Source organism: Lissotriton vulgaris, chromosome 4_1 (genome assembly GCF_964263255.1).
Source record: "Lissotriton vulgaris chromosome 4_1, aLisVul1.2, whole genome shotgun sequence".
NCBI classification, from domain to species: Eukaryota; Metazoa; Chordata; class Amphibia; order Caudata; family Salamandridae; genus Lissotriton; species Lissotriton vulgaris.
Window position 1 is genome coordinate 599,560,203 of NC_141691.1, and position 17,910 is coordinate 599,578,112.

A 17,910-nucleotide genomic window follows, 5' to 3' on the forward strand; every position below is an offset into this window, starting at 1 on the left:
TTCAAAGCTGAGGAACCGGGTTCGAGTCTCTGCAACAACGCTAAACATGCTGTGATTCTGGGCAAATCACTTAATCTCCCCGTGCCCAACAAAAATTAATGTGTCCGTCTGTAACACAACTAGTGCTCATGTAAGCGCTCTGATACGTGAAATCTTCGGGTCTAGTTCGCACTATATAAAACTCTAAAAATGTTATTGTGGATACCTTGGGTCACATACATCCTGGTGTTATTTTGACATTTTTCAGCCAATGATGAGTAATTTGAGTCATAGTGGTTTTCTTCAGGACCAAATGTACTAGGGAAAACCTAGTTAGTGTGCTCATGTGCGCTAAGGCATGCGTTGATAATTTTTCAAAATGGTTTGTAACCTACAATATTCACCACTTCTTTAAATACTCACAGTGAATAATGTAATGAGAAACCATTAAATGGACAATGGTAGCATATAGCACTAAAGTCATATTATCTCCCCAGCGCAACATGCCCATGTCATGCAGGGGTGCTCAAAAAGCTCAAGCACGGTTGAGGTCACTGTGTTAGCATACGTATGATAGAATGGTTAGCACTCCAGAAGCACTCCACATACCTAAACAGAGTTCACTTCACTGTGTCTACAAACAGTTGCCAGGACATGTGTGATGCACTCACACGAGCTTCGCAAAACTAAGGCTTGCTGTTTATATTGAGCAGAATGGGCGTGTTATGCTAATTAGTGAGTAATGGTGTACAATCATATCTGATTAATACTTTAGTCATACTATTTTAAAGCAACATGGATTGACTGGGATGGCAGGGTCTGTGGTCACACACTGTGGAGAAAAGCTGTAATTGACATTTACTGTACTAAAAATAAAGATATGGGAGGGTAGTCTCCATTCCGTACCAGTCTCGCAGAGGTATCAGTAAGCTAGGTGAAGAATTATTATGCCTGGTGTTGAATTAATAGAGTAACTGGTGCTTCTTATTAACATTAAAGGCATCTACCTTCCCAAATTCAATCTGATCATAGTAAAAGTGACAGTTATTACTGTCCATGAGGTGGGTGAGCTACTGTGAATCGGTGAAAAAAACAGATTCAATAGAAAAAGATGGAGAAAAGTCCCGCAATGAACACAAAATAACTCCCAAAAATTGTTTGTGTCTGGAGAGTCAAGTGAGGGGGTGTCCAGTGACATTAAAACAATCTCATGGAGTGGTTAATGAGAGATATGAACACTGTCAGTGTCTACAGAGATGTGTACGGCCCTCTATGCTGCAGCACCTCAAGATTATTATTGATCTTCTGGTGAGACTAATAAACATTCAAGGGGGAAAATACAAATAACAAAGGCGTGTTCGTCCTGTATTACATTAGAATGGTGTTCCATGGAATATTATTATTCAGTCGATTTTTGTGAGTGAACAAACGATAAATCCAATGTAGTTCCTTCTCATACGATATTTCAGAAGTTGTTCAGATCCCCTTCTAGTTTGTCAATGACCACCCATCGCATGTTATTTGGTGTGTATCCTTCCCTCAGCAAGTGGTCTGTCATCCTTGTATTTATTTGCATCGCACAGTACTTTGGTGTTCACAGATATGTGTCTTAATTTTCCTGCTGGTCATAACCACATAGCGGAGCTTGCACAGGCATGTGATCATATATATCACATTGGTTGAATTACTGTTCTTGTTTTTCTTTATTGCCCAAAACTTTCCTGGTTGTAAGTCAAGCATTTTTGTAGTTGTGGTGAAGTGACATATGCTTCAGTTACCACATGCGTAATGTCCCACGACTTTTGGAAGGCCCCAATTGTTTTGTACTGTCTTCTATATCTCCACTTGTGGTCGAGGGTGGTTAGAAACCAGGCTCTCCTTACGGCTTCTCGTGCTCCTAAATGAAAAAATAGGTTTTTACCAATTGAACTTCCCTGTTTGGAGGGTATGCCAATGTTTATTTATTACTTCAATCACCTGATTTGAGAACGTGTTGAACGTAGTAACACAAGTCAGAGGGGCAGTCGTGGCTCCTGCCCTAGCATGAGTATCTAACAGGGCTTCCCTGTTGTGGTTGCATACCCTTTTATGAGTGGTTCTTAAAATATTCTCAGAGTATTCACATTCAAATAGTTTCTCAGTAACGGCTTGTTAGTTGAAATCAGTGGTCTTGCTACAGTTTTTTATTTGTCTTATAAACTGTCCATAGAATAGATTTTCCCTCCGTGCTTTAGGATGTCAAATTTGAGCAGTGTATTTCTGTCAGTGGGCTTGGCGTATGTTGAAGTCTGTAATCCTCATCCTCTGCAAAGATGATTACTTCCAAAAAACCAATGGACGTTGTGTTGAACGTATGGGTAAACTTCAGGTTCCTATCACAGTGCTTTATCCATTCCTGGAAAGGGGTGATGGATATGATGTCTCCATTCCAGATGACCAGGATGTTGCCTATGTAATGCTTCTACAATTTATATTGTCTTTATAGAGATTGTTGTCATTCAGGTTGTTTTTTGTTTCAAAGTCAAACACATACAATTCTGCTACTGTTGGGGCAAAGGTGCTCCCCATTAAAGTTCCTAATGTTTCGAGATAAAGCGTTTGTTCAAACTCAAAAATGTTTTTCATAAGGTGAGATGGGCACAGTCAAGTTGGAACCTTCTGGGAGTATTGTTTCAATATCAAGGCTCACTAAAAGACTGTTGATCGGATCATACTCGACATCAGTGAGTACGTTCAGAAGATCCTTTGTGTCTTTCAAGTATGTGGGGGTACCCTGTACGATGGGTTTCAGAAACAAATCACAGAAACATGAAAATGGTTCTAAAAGGGAGCCTATACTAGACACGATTGGGTGGCCTGGGGATGGAGTAAAATTGCAACATCATTTAGGCCAGGGATTGCATTGGATAACATTTTTAAAATGTGTTTTTTCGGGGGGTATTTCAAGTTTTGTTCCGCAAAAAAGTGTATAGGTGTGGTAATATATATGTGATGCCTTTGGAGGATGCGTGCTGTAAACTTTTGCAGCTCAGTTAATTTTTGTTTTTGGCATTTGTGAATTAATGCAACTGTTTTCTTCAGTGTTTCCATGCCTCCTTTGTCTGGCCAGTATATGAGTGTGTTTGCCATAGGTCACCATTTGTCTTTGTTCCCCATGTCATGTGGCCAGGGTCCATTTTGTATAGCCAGTGCCCATACATCTGCATGCGTTTTCCATGCCTCCTTACTTGTTGTTTCACAATGTAGCCGGTTGCCATTTTGTGTAGTCTGCCAGTGTGCTTTTTGCCATAAGCTACATATGTTCTTTGTTGTCCATTCCTCCTTGCTTGGTGTTGTTGTTTGACCATGTGGCCGGAGGCTATTTTGTGCTGCGAGCCACTGTGATTTTGCCGTAGGCCTGCATGTATTCTTTGTTGGGGCCATACCTCCTTGGTTGGTGTTGTCTGACCATGTGGTCAGTGGCCATTTTCTTTTGCCAGCCTTTTTTCCAGTTTTCAAAGCCATTTTCTGTGAAGATTGATAGGAGAGGCCTAAGCCTTTTTGTTTTCGTTAATTTTTTTACTTTTCTTTTTACATCAGTTAAATAATATCCTTGAGACCTAGCTGCTCTTAATAAATGTATTGTATGATTATGAAGTGTTTTTTATATTACATTGGGTTTCTCATAGTCCCCTAGCTCATCAGTAATTATTATTTTTTATGTTATTTTCTTTTGTCAAAAAAATTCAAATTAGTTTTCAATATTTTTTGTGTTTTCAAATGTTTTAATTTTAATTTTTGTCTTTTTTCCTTTTTTTAAATTTTGTTAAATAAAAAAATAATGTTTTAATGTTTTTGGGAAAAAAAACAATTTTTGTCATTTTTTCCCCATCATCCATTAACCTCTTGCCAGCCATAGTCGCATAGTCATACATCAGCGTTCATTTTTGAAGGATTATTCCATGTCCACCTGCACCTCTCCGAATGCCACATATGTTTCCCTAGATGATGCACATAAAGCAAACAGTTATATCTGTATGTTGTTGTTGTTATCCCTCCTGATTGTTAATGAAACATTATGTTATGTTGGTGTGGTTTGACTTTAGAATGGATACACTGTATTGATGTTATTTATTTATAACGTAAGTAACCACACTAAATTAGATTGTCTACACTAATTCAAACTGAATCAATGCCACGTTTCACTAATGTTTTCTTGCTTGTTTGCTTTTAGGTGCACAAGAGTAGAGACATCACCCACAGTACTGCCAGAAAGCAGGCCTGTACATGTGATGGGTGACCACACAACAACACATGACATCAGTCTTCTAATCTCTTCAGCTTGCTGGGAACAGCACTCCTGTACAAACGGCCCCACCCCAACCTAGTCCCAAGCCCATTTCTAGCATAGAGGCAGCCACTGCAATCATGGCAATGCCGATGAGTGGTGACATTGAATTGGATTTGTCTCTTTCACAAAGTAGTACCCAATTGTTCCATAAAACTTAGTTAAGTTGACAACAACTGCTGCAGCCAGCAATGGTAGATCTTCCCAAAGTAGGAGCATAACAGGAGATTGAGCTTCCTGCTGAGTAGGTTGAACCCCCTCTTTGAAAAGATCCATTGGCTTCCAGATCACCAGCAAGAAAAAGGAAGGGTACACCACGATCTTCTCCAAGTCCCCCTACTGATGATCTGGACATGCATTGGAATCTGCCCCAGTCTGAGACACGCCACAAGAGGCAAGGGAAAAGAAAAGTTTTGAAAGAATTTGAGTTTTGGATGAAGAAGAGGAGGATGACAAGCCAGTCATCAACATGGATGCTACCCCAGATCCAGAAGAGACCAACATTACCTCTCCTCAACCTGCTCCGAGAGATGTGCCACTGAGACCGCGACCACTTCCAGCTCCCATATTTGTAAGGCCCTGCGACCTGCATGCACAACTAGCTCAGTAAAAAAAATGCACTGCAGAGAGGCAATCATCGACATGCCCACCTACCTCAACTTCTTTCAGCATTGGCAGTGGCACCAGTGGCCCTATGCGAAAGTTTACCTCCCCAGTTTGTGACATCTTTAGGGTTAGCAAGCAGGAGCCTAACATTGCCATATGTTCCATTTGCCAGGCAAGTGTTCGACGAGGTAAGCCTGGTACAAACTATTGTACTGGAGGTCAAACAGCATGTAGTGTCTGGCCCAGTAATCCACACAGACACAGGGTGATAGTTAGAGACCTTCTTTATTTGGCTCCTTCCTCTTCGTGGGCTAACGGCTAACTGCTGTTCCTGGTCCCCGACTCCTCCCTTTCCGCCCGCCCTCATCCCACTTCGGGCAGGTCCTAGTGACTGCAATGTGTGGGCATCACTACATCTCCGCCCTCTGTACACAAAAGAAAAGCAAAAGAACACGGCATTATATTCACACACAGTAACTGTTTACAGTTCTTCAATCAGGCGAGACGGTTTTGTGATGACCCGTCTGGGGCGTGATTCGGGTTCAGGATTTTTCAGTTCTGGTTCGTCAGGGGTCCCCCTGAGTGCCGGACTGTGACTGGTCAATGTCTCTGGTTCTTTACTCTCTGCTTCATGTTCCGTCAATAGTTCTTTGACCTCAGGACTGCATCTTTTGAAGTACGTCGTATTCCTGGTCATGCGTTTTCCATCGTTTTCCGCCGTAATCATTGTTCCTTTTTGTTGTATCACCTTCAGTGGCATCTCGTGTTATCTGCAGTCAGACTTTCGGCATTGTTCTTGAGGTGCCAATACCCAGTCACCCTCGCGGATTTGGGCGGGGATGGTATGTCGCCGTTCATCCGCATAGTCCTTCATTTTCTCTTTATTTATTTTGTCCGTGGCCACTATCTCTTCGTGGTCTGAGTCTGAATACTGTTCACTCTCTGCGGTGATCATCATTGGTAGCCTTGTGCGCAATGGTCGCCTCAGCGTGAGGGTGGCGGGGCATTTGCCTGTGGTTGAGTGGGGCGTGTTTCGGTAGGCCCTTAGCACTTCATTTAGTGCAGTCTGGATGTACTTTCAGGTGAGCTTCGCTTGCTGAATGGTTTTCTTAATTGTGGTCATAAAACGTTCGATCATTCCGTTCACCTGGGGCCATAGTGGCGTGATCTTCCGGTGTTTGAAATTGAGGTGTCGGGCAAACTCAGCGAAGACATGGCTGTTGAATGGGGGCCCGTTGTCGGACTTCACCACTTGGGGGATGCCCCATGCGGCAAATACCTCCTCTAAGATCGGTATGGTGCTGGATGCTTTCGTGGATGCGCACAGATGTGCGATGGGGAATCTGGAGTATTCGTCCATGAGGACCAAGACATATTGGCCTGATTTGACTGGCCCATAGAAGTCGAGGGCTATTTGTTGCCAGATGCCCTCCGGTAGTGGAGACATTTGTAGCGGAGCAGGTGGATCTGGGCGGCTTACCAGTTGGCATTGTGGGCAGTCTTTTAATGTCGTTTCGACCATCAGATCCAGCGTTGGGAACCAGACTCTTTCGCGGAGTGCTCTTTTAGTGGCTACTATGCCCCGATGTCCTTCGTGTGCTAGGTTTATGACTCCTTGTCTGAGTTCTCGTGGTACAACAATTCTGGTGTCTCGTAGGACGAGTCCATTGGTCGCTATTGATAGTTCGTCATGGACGTGCTTGAATGATGTCAGGTCTTGGTCTTGTGGTCCACTGGCTTGTGGGTTTTGCCAACTGTTCGTTTGGATCCGACGTTTTACTTCTTGTAGTGTGACATCAGCTTCAGTCGCTTCGCAGATGGCCTCCAACGGAATGGCTGGGGGGTCTTGATTGATCTACAACAAAGTGAAGGTATTTGTCTGCGATCGATTGCTCTGAGTGACTGTATTTGGTGGGGTGTCTGGACATGTAGTCTGCAGGATTTGCGGCTTTTCCTGGCTTGTGTATGATGGTATAAGTATACTCTTGTAGCCTGAGGCCCCATTGCTCTATCCTCGGTGGCATTTTCGCTCGAGGGTTTCCAAAGATCGTGGTTAGTGCTTGATGGTCGGTCACTAAGGTGAAGTGTTTTCCAAAGATGAATATGTGGAAGTGTTTGCACGCCCATACTACGGCCAGGCTTTCTTTTTCTGGCTGGGAGTATGCTCTCTCAGTGTCTGTGAGACTCCTGCTGGCGTATGCCACTATGTGTCATTGGTCTTCTTCTCTGTCGTATTGTGCCAAGATGGCTCCTAGTCCTACGGGGCTAGCATCCACTGTTATTTCCGTTTTCTTCTTTGGATTGAAGTAAGCCAGATTTTTGGCTGACTCTACCGATCTCTTGATCTCTCTGAATGCTTCTTCACAGTCGGGGGACCACTGAAATGGCTGTCCTTGTTTGGTGAGTGTTCTCAGTGGGTGGCTTATTGTGGCGTTGTTAGTTATGTAGCGGGAGCAGTAGCTGGCCATGCCTAGGAACGAGCGGACGTCCCCAACATCATCTGGGCTTGGCGTGTCGTTCAGCGCTGCTACCTTTTCAGGGTCTGGTTTCATGCCATTTCCAGAGAATATGTGACCAAAAAATGTCAGCGTTGGCTTGTGAAACTCGCATTTTACTTGGTTGAGTGTGAGGTTGGCTTTCATCAGGGCATGACAGACCTGATCTAGTGCTCTGTCGTGTTCTTGAGTGGTTGCTACGAAGACTAGGATGTTGTCACTGTAATTTAATATATGAGGGATGTGATGAATTGTTCTTCTGATAGCTTCTTGGAATATTTCTGCTGCTGAGGACACCCCAAAGCTTAGTCTTTTATACCTGAATAGTCCCAGATGCGTCGAGAAAGTTGTGATGTATCTTGACCGCTCGTGAAGTTCAAGCTGGTGGTATCCTATGTGAGGTCTAGTTTTGAAAATATTTTCGCTCCATTGAGTGACGTGATCATGTCACTGATGTGAGGGCCTGGATGTCTCTCCCTCTCTATGGCTGTGTTTGGTGCTCTCATGTCCACACATAGACGGACTCGGCTAGTGTCTCCTTTCTTTGGGACTACCACCACTGGCGAGACCCATGGTGTCGGTCCATCCGTCCTTTCTATGATGTCAGCTTCTAGAAGTTCATATAGCTCTTTCTCTACGGCTTCTTGCAGGTGGAAGGGGATCTTCCTGTGGTGCTGGGCCACCGGTGGGATTTGTTCATTGATATGCAGTCTTATTTGGCAGATCTTCATTTTTCCAAGGCCTTGGAAGAGCTTGGGAAACTGTTGGATGACGGTTGGTTTGTCCTCCACTTAGAACATGACGTGAACCAGTTTTAGTCGCTCGGCAGTGGCCAGACTTAGGAGGCAGTCTGCCTCGGGCCCTTCGATGACGTGGATGTAGGCCTGTATTGTGCGATCTTGGTACGACAACTCAGTTGCGAACTTCCCCAGACACGGTAGTGGATTTTTAGACATCCATGTATATACTCGTACGTGAGCGTCGACTAATTCGGGAGGTGGTCTCATTCGTTGGTACTCCGCTACAGGTAGGTAGTTCAGTGACGCCCCACTGTCCAGCATGAACTTGGTAGGATGAGAACCTACTCTGATGTCTAGCCGCCGATATTCCTTCAGCCGGTCAGGGTATGCCACACAGTAGACATGTTCGTTTCGGGCTCCTGGGATGGGAGAGACAGATCTGGACTCCCTGGATGATGATCGTCGTGACTGATATGTTCGGCAGGAGTGACCGCTCGATTGTGACGACCCAGTGGATGAGTCTCGTCTATCCTGGACTGCTCGGACGTGATGACGACTGCTTGAGTGATGGTGTTGTCGCGGTGGTCCTCGCGGGTCTCTTTTGTGCACTGTTCCGCACATACTTTCAAAGTGATCATCCCGGCCACACTTTCGGCATCGTTGTCCTAGTGCTGGGCAGGCGTCTGCATGCAGGAAGTCATAACCGCACCTATAGCATTTGAGTTGTTTGTCTGAGTGTCTTTTGTTGTGGCTCGTGCTGGTGTGTCTCTTGGATGATTGTGAGTAGTGTTTCTTCGATCTGTGAGACCGCCCTTGAGGTGGTGATCGTCCTTGCGCTGGTCAAGATTGAGTCCAGAATACTTGTTCTCGTTTCTCTGGTTCTCGTTTCTCCCCTCTGTCGGCTTCCATTTTCTTTGCATGTTCATCGGCTTGCTCTTCTATTCTCGTCATTTCTTCAATGTCATCCAACGAGTAGCTCTTCTTGAGCAGCTTGCGTCTCAGTGTCTCTGAAGTACAGCTTTCTATGATTCGTAGTCAAAGGGCATCTTCGGTGGAGAACTTGTCGAAGTCACAGTATCCCGCCAGCCGTCTCAGGCGCGTGACGAATACGCTTATTGGTTCTCCCCGTTCTTGCGTGGCGAGATTGAATGTGTACCGCTCATAGTCTACGTTCTTCTTGTGTGCAAACTGGCGATCGAGTGCTTCACATACTTTATCGTACGAGTCTGCAGACTCCGTGGGTAGTTCCTTTATTATTTGACCGACTTCTTTTCCGATCAGGTTCTTGAGAGCCATCAGTCGTTCTTCTTTGTCCATTACTTTCGACTCTTTCATAAAGTTTGTGAAGTCCTCCATCCATTCTTGCCATCGCAAGCCCATGCCCCCACCATATTCAAGAGCGAGAGGCTCTGGGTGGCGCAAAAACGAGGCCCCGTACATCCCCATGGGAGTTTGTTGTACCATTTTTTTTCTTCTTGACTGCTCTTGCGGGCTCTTTCTCACTCTTCGTTGCCCTCGCTGGTGTTTGTTTACTTCGTTTGTTGCACTTACCAGTGCTTGTTTTTTATCTTCTCTGCACTCGCCAGTGCTCGTTTATTAGGTCTGTTGCACTTGTCAATGTTTGTTTATTGGATCTATTGCACTCGCCAGTGCTTGTTTATTGTCTTCTTTGCACACGCCAGTGCTTGTTTGTTGGGTCTATTGCACTCGCCAGTGCTTTTTTGCTATCTCTGTTGCATTCACCAGGGTTTGTTTGCCAATTCAGGGCTTCTGCCTGACTTCAAAATGGCCGCCGATGATCCCTCGCTGGGGATTGGACAATGCTGCCTGACTCTAAGATGGCAGCTCGGGGATCTCGTTTGTGGCGAGATTTCAGTCGTTTTGCTCGTTCCTTCTACCGGAGTCACTCAATCACTCGGCGCTTCCACTCCCCACTCACCGCTTGCCGGTTACAGCCGCGATTCACTGCCAGAGTCACCGCTGCAGGTGGGGTTTGCTTTCCTTGCCTTTTGCCGCCGGAGTGGGCTCCCGGTGGGCACTTTGGGCAACACGCTCAAGCCTCCACACGTGGGGCGAGCTCTGCTTTTTCCGCCGCCGGCTTGGGCTCCTGGTGGGCACTTTGTACGGCGTACTCCAGCCCCTACACTTGGGGCGAGCTCCGCTCTTTCTGCCGCCGGGGTGGGCTCCCGGTGGGCGCTTTTATGCAGTGCGCTCCAGCCTCCTCACGCGGGGCGAGCTCCGAGCCGGTCAGTTACCGCCTGGTTGCTGCAGTAGCCGTCTACACGCCTGGGATCTGGTCACCTTCGTCGCCAGTTGTAGTGTCTGGCCCAGTAATCCACACAGACACAGGGTGATAGTTAGAGACATTCTTTATTTGGCTATTTCCTCTTCGTAGGCTAACGGCTAAATGCCGTTCCTGGTCCCCGACTCCTCCCTTTCCGCCCGCCTTCATCCCACTTCGGGCAGGTCCTAGTGACTGCCATGTGTGGGCATCACTACATCGCCCATATGAAAAACATCACACAATCCACTGGGAGGCGCACCTTAAAAAAGTAATTGCAGGTGGTGTTGGTGAAGGTGCTGACAGCTGAAAATCTGTTCCAATCATTGCGGAAGGTGAAGATGATGAGGAAGAAGAGGGTAAAATCTTTATCCAAAGCAGCTCTTTTCCCATCAGTGCACTAGTATTGACCACATCAGTAACAACGAAATGGCACAAGACTCAGAGGCATAGATGCATCAAGCTAAAAACTGCTCGCAAAGGGGCAGATTCTCAGAATCTGCTCCTTTGCAACCGGTATTTTTGCATTTGGGATGCATCATCCCAAATGCAAAAATCACAATTTAAGAAATCGCAAAATTGCGATTACTTAAATTGCTATTGCATTTAAGGAATCTCAAATTGAGATTCCTTAAATGCATTAAAGTTAAAAAAATTAGCGATTTCGCTAATAGGGGGAGCAAATTACCATGAAGTGGAACTTCATGGTAATTTGCAAAAACTTTGAAAAATGCAATAAAGTGCATTTTTCAAAGTTCCATTTTACACACAAACATGCCCTTAGGGCATGTGTGTGTGCAAGATGTACCCATATGCAGATTTCAGGGGTGCAACAGGCTGTCCTTTTGACACCCTGGCACCCTTGAAATTTCAATCTCAATTTGCAATTCTCCAATAGGAATGAATGGGGAGGTATTCCTTAATTGCGACTCGCAATTTGCGAGTCGCAATTAAGGAATTTTAAGAAATCGCTATTTTTTTGCGATTTCTTCATGCATAGCATTTTAAGGATTCGCTAATAAGGAATAGCAAAATGGGTGCTTGGTCCATCTGAGGACGAGTCAGGTGGAGACACCACACCAACAGCATACAGTGACTCCCCAGAAATGCGCATTAAGTCTATCACCTTCTTCAGTGGCAACAGAAAAGAAAAAAAATCCAGGCTACTTTTACTTCCATGTTTAGACAGGAGGGGCAGTACAAACACAGCCAACCAACGATATGTTTGTACAATGGGAAGCTGGCTAAAATGTTAGCGTTGGACCTCCTGCCTTTTTCTTTTGTGGAAGGAGTGGATTTACTAGAATTTGTGGTGGCCCTCTGCTCAAAATGGAAGGTTCCCAGCCGGACCTATTTTGCCAGAGTTGCTGATCCAGCACTCCATCAGGATGTCCTGGAATTGTTTGGACAAGCTTTGCAGCAGAGTGCTGTTCACCCTATCCACCTGCCGACAGACATGTAGACCTGTTGCGAAGCCACTGACTACATGTGTATCACTTTTGTGGGGGTTAGAGAAATTATATCCTTAGGTTTGGACACTGATGACATTTTTAATGGTGCCGGGAAACATGCAACAGTAGCCATGTTCGCCATGGGGAAATCCCATACAGCTGCAAACATCGTGGAAGATGTTAACAGCAATGTCTTTGAATGGCTGATTTGTGTTTGTTAACTAAATGGACTGGTCTGATCTTTGAAGAGTGTGAATCAGAAAACAAAGGAGTGGACCCGACAAGCAAATCATGCCAAATGTCAAAGGGGAAGATCGCCCATTAGGCCACAAACATTACAAGTCAACACAATCAAGTTTAGAAATTATACTACTTAAACACCATCCCTCACTGTCTGCCACCACATGTATCATCACTCACAACCACTAATATACCACTCATTGGTACAATTGTTACCTGTTCTGATCCAAAAACAGTGGTACACAATTGTTAATCATCTTTGATGCACGCAACACACATTGTGGAGTCTTGTAAATCAAAAGTCCTGGGGCAGTCCAACTAGGGGATGATAAAAAGGATAGGCACTTGAAGGAGGTGTGCATTGTTTTTCCAATGTCCTTGAAGTGAATGGGGGGTGGCTTCTTCATTGCACACTGATCCAACTTCAATCGGCGATACATGTGCCTAAAACAATTGGGCTGCATAAGTCAATCAGACACAAACAAATAAAATATATACTGCTCCCCGAGCTATAACCATTGTTTTTGGGCAAAGCAGTTTGGCAATATAAAGTGCTATGGTGGCCCAGACATACTCAGTCAGGGAAGTAAAGTTTGTCCTCAAACCCAGGTGGTTTGCCCAGACGTTGGTCAGCTAACACACTTCAATGACCTGAGTCTGACCAATCACACTTATCTTCCTCCCGTGTTATTTCTGATAGGTTTCATTTTCCGATGCCCCGCCCATTAACATTTACATATGCAAGTTAGCATCATGTGTCTAACTAATGAAGTATTCACTTATGCCTTTGCGTTTATTTTACTCTTCATATGGTTATTTATTTATGCATGTGGTGATATTCAGTTTCCTTAGCTTAGCTTGTGTGCCTCCATTTTGAGTATTCCTCTGTGTCTGCGAGTCGCACTCGCTCATCCCCCCTCCCGTAGGAATAGGAAAAACCCTAATGCAGCAGTTTTTCGTTTCTTAGCTAACTGTGGCCGAAACTAACAAGTTCCTTATCTGTAATGTTCTCATGCACCAGAGACGCTGAGGCCCGGCTCCGCGGCCTTGGGCAGAGATAACCAAATGTTGCTCCTGCAGGTGCAGATGCCTCTTGTATGAGGCCATTGTTCCCCTCTCTGGGGTTCAGTCCTTTTCCAGAAGGGGCGTGTTTTGCTTTGCTGTACCATGTTATAATGTATTGCTGTGATGATATGAGTTAGTCCTCTCGGCGCACTCTTACGGGTGAGGTCGGACAGGGCCCTCTCATATGGGAGTTTGTGGCCTAATAAAAATATCTTGTTTATTCTTCTCCACTGTCCGGCTGACTTCTTACTGAGTAACTATAGGTGAGTGTGGTAAGTCACTCGGGTGGATTTGAGCCACGCTTATCAGATGGCGCCCGAACAGGTACCCCGCGATTAGGATCTTTCTCACCCGTAAGTGGATAGCAGAAGACCGGGGACCCTCTGGTCGGCACGGTGGGTCCGGGTACCCACTTTGATGCCGAGCTTGGTTCTCGCAGCGCTGCCCCACCCTGCTGATCGGGAGCGGTCCCGGTTCGGGATCTTGCGCCGGGGTCCGGAAGGCGGAACTTTGGAGCTGACCGTGTTGGTCCTGGCAGCCGTAGGTGGAGAACGGTAGAGGTCGGTACCGCATACGGAAGGTGAGTGGTCTGACTGTTGTTTGAAGGAGCTGGGGTGCTCCGAGAGACCGGTGTGTCTTTAGCGGTTGGAGGAGCAAGTGCGCTCCTGGGGCTAGTGTGCTCCGGGGAACTCAGAGTACGAGTGTTGCTCTTACAGACTTGGTGGAGGGTGAGTGGACTTTTGTTTGCGGTCATCCGACCGGGTGGTACTGCGGTGGAGTCGTGGCTCATTGCGGGTAGATTCTGGGACTCAACCCGAACCCCTAGAGTGTGTGGTTCGTAGGGAACGGGTCCTAGGTCTCCCGTGGTAAAGTGCGCAGCAGCCTGTAGTGCCGCCCAGGTAGTGGACGTGTCCATCACCCTCAGAACAGTTAGTGTACTGTTCAGTCCGCGGTAGGGTCCAGGTTCCCCAGGACTTGGTCGACGGGCCTTGTCTCATCTTGGTAACACGTGTTTGGTAGGACTTTGATGTATAAGACATATGTGTGACTTTGAGGTATAAGATATATGTGTGTATGTGTTAGGAGTGACTGTGCAAATTGGTGAGCAGATGCGAGAGAGCTTGTGATAGGGTGATTGTGTTGGTGTGAGGATGCTGTTTCAGTAAGTTGCGGTGCTTCGGATGCTGTTGCCACGCCTCAGACTCCAGACTGGCTGAGAGCCAACCCGCCCCGGTGGAGGGTTCCCCTAATTTTGATATGTACGTGAAACATGGATTGACCCCGATTTTGTTTAGTACTTTGTGGCACAGATACACTAAGGGTAATGTGGATTTGCAATGGCCATTGACGGGCTCTTTTGATGTGGCAAAAATAGACTATTTACAAGACAGACTGTTTGCTAGGCGTAGTCGTCAGAGTATGCTTGATTCACTACGGATGTGGCAGAAGGAAGTGAGAGAGCGTCAGTTGAGGGAGGAGAAGGTGGCCCAGAAGAGAGCAGTGCAGACGATGGCACAGAAGGCGCGGGAACACACAAAGAAAGAGAATGAACAGCGGATTGAGCGCGCAGACAGGCTGTTTAGACTACAGCAGAATAAAAGTTATGTAGTGAGGGAGGAAGACCAGGATGAGATGGAAGACATTTTGAATGCTCGGCCCCCTCCCCCTTATGCCCCACAGTCATTGTATCCCACGTTGCCGGATTCGGCTTCTCCCGGTGGGGATTGGATCCACAAGCGAGTGCTTCCCACTTGTCCGGTGCGTCCACTTCTCCTATATCAGCACCCTCTCTGCTGGGAGATGTTGGATGGGTTTTACCCTCTGCCTCCCCATCATTGCCTGCGCCCCTTGTTCCTTTGCTTGCGGCGAGCTCACCTGCCCCCTCTGTGTTTCCCTCTGCACTTCCCGCTGTCTCTGCTAGCGCTACCCCCAGCCATGGGCTACTGACCCCGAATAGAGGTATGGGAAGTGGGTTGCTCACTCAGGTGCGAAAGCTGCTTACGCGCTCTACAATTGGGTTGGACGAAAAAACGGTGGTGGCCAATCAAGCCTGTCAGTGGGCCAGGAATAATATTTATTCGTTCGAAGACATTTGGTCCACAATGAAAGATTATGAACCTCTAATGCAACAACATGCTTTGTGGCACATGTCGACGACATTGATAGCGCTATGGGAACAGGGGTATGGAGGGGCGGCACCCGCAATTCTTCATGACATAAAGGATGGAGCCTATAGGGCTAACACTGGGGTACGGGAGGTGATGCGAAGTTTAAGGTCCTTGTTAGAGTATAGAAATGAGTTACCATCTGCGGGTACACCCCATTTTCCTGGGATACATCCAATGTGTGAGGTACATCCAATTTTTCACCCCGAAGCCCCCGAAGTGATAGATCCAGTAACAAAAGCTGTCACTAGGGCTCGGGTAGACGCCCACTTCCAAGAACAGTGGGTATATACGCCATGGAAGAGAAGTGAGGTGTTAGCTTTGAAAGCTCAGTTGCCCGACTCCAGAAAAAATCCGACTGCCTATTATAAAGAATTGACAGAAGCAGCATCATTGACTGTTATGACTTTGGTGGACATTGAATTATTTTTTGGATTGTTAGTTCCGGTGGATGTGTGGAGACAGGTGAAGGGCACAGATCGCGCGGAGGAACTGGGTGGTACCTGGGTGGAATTGCAGGATTGGGACAAGGAACGAAAGCCGGGGGAGAAGCCAAAAGCTGAGATTTTAGCGCTGCCGGGGCGGATTATTAAGTATATGCATTCTCTCATCCCCCCGAAGAAGGTGGACTGGGATAAGTTGACGGCCTGTAGACAGAAAAAGGATGAAGCTGTTTCTGATTTTTTCACTCGGTTCGAGGAGACTTTTATGGACTTCAGTGGTCAGGACATTTCACAAGATGGAGGGTTACGACTTTCTGTTAACAGGTTCGTAATGAACTTGTTACCGGAAATATCGGCTAGGTTGCATGCGTCGGAGAGTATGTGGACGACGTCCACTCCCTCTGGCATTCTAAGCATGGCTCAGTACTATGAACATAGAGAGAATGAGATCAAAGACAGACAGGAGAAGAAGGCCAAGGATTTGAAGACGAGGGTGTTACTGCGGCAGGTGTCTAGGGGTAAGGGTCGAGGTGCCCCACCTACAGTAGCGGGACGAGGGGAAAGTGGTACCTTAAGGAGTGAGAAGAGAGAACGATTGGGACCGAATCAGTGTGCGAAGTGCAAACAGGAGGGGCACTGGTGGAGAGATTGCCCGGAGTTTCATCGAATGCTGAGCAGGGCAGAGGGCGAAGTAGAAGTGATTTTAGAAGAGATGACAGGCAGTCTGATAGTGTAAGGAGACCAGGAGGAAACTGTTTTGACGGAAATAGGGATCGGCAACACTTTCAGAGGGGAGATGGACAGTATTACAATGATGACTATACAATGGATGACTTGACTGGATTTTCTCATAACTAGGACAGCGTAGGACAGAGCGAGGGACCAGTTTCTGTGGATGTTGATCAACGTGGACCCTATGTGGCTGCAGATTTGTCGGGGTCCCCTCAGAAATTTTTAGTGGATACGGGTGCTACAAAAAGTTCAATGGCACGTTCTCAGGTCCCAGGGGCGGCTCTGTCTGGCAAAAATAATGTCTCCGTAGGGTTTTCAGGTACTCCGGTGATTAGCCCCATCTCTAAGCCTCTTGCCCTAACGATAGGCCCTTTTACTGTTGATTCTCCTTTCCTCTTGACTTCGAATTGTGGTGAGAACTTGTTGGTCTTGGATTTGTTGAAGAGATTGAATGCCACTATTTATTGTTCTCCAGATGGTGTATACCTCACATTGGGTCCTACTGTCGCGCGTGCGCAACAGTGTTTTTCTAAAGACGAGCCCCTGCCGGCTGAATTTAATTACATCCCTGAGAGTCTGTGGGCTAACAGTGATACTGATGTGGGAAAAATGGATATTGCCCCTGTGTCCATCAAGGTTAAGGTAGGAGCTCGATTACCGAGAATACCCCAATATAAGATATCTAGAGATGGTGAGAAGGCTCTTTTGCAGATTATACAAGATTTGATCCGATCAGGAGTTGTGGAAGAAACAGACTCTAACAGGTGCAATAGCCCTATTCTTCCGATTCTTAAAATACAGTCTGCTGACGCCAGTGATGATGCCCCTGATGTTTATAGATTTGTGATTGATTTGCGTCATATTAACAAGGTGGTTCCAGTATCCAGTAGTTTCTGATATTACCACAATTTTAACGATGATTCCCCCATCGGCTAAATATTTTTCTGTCCTGGACCTGAAGAATGCTTTCTTCAGTATTCCTGTACATGAAGATAGCCGTTATCTCTTCGGATTCTCATTGGTTGGCCGAAGTTTTAGATTTTGTAGAATTCCTCAAGGCTATACAGAGAGCCCCAGCATTTACAGTCAGGCATTGAAAGCTCAGTTGGATGATTTAGAACTCCCTGAAGGTAATGTTGTATTACAATATGTGGATGACATTCTCATTGCGTCGGACACCGAGGATGGGTATCGGGATGCTACGGTTAAATTGTTACATTATTTGGCTAATAAGGGACACAAAGTGTCCCGTCCTAAGTTCCAATACTGTCGACAGGAGGTTACCTACTTAGGTCATCTCCTATCGAAGGAGGGGAGGAGGTTGACACCGGAGCGCATAAAGGCGATAACTAACATGGGTGTACCTAACACGCAGCGAGAGGTGCG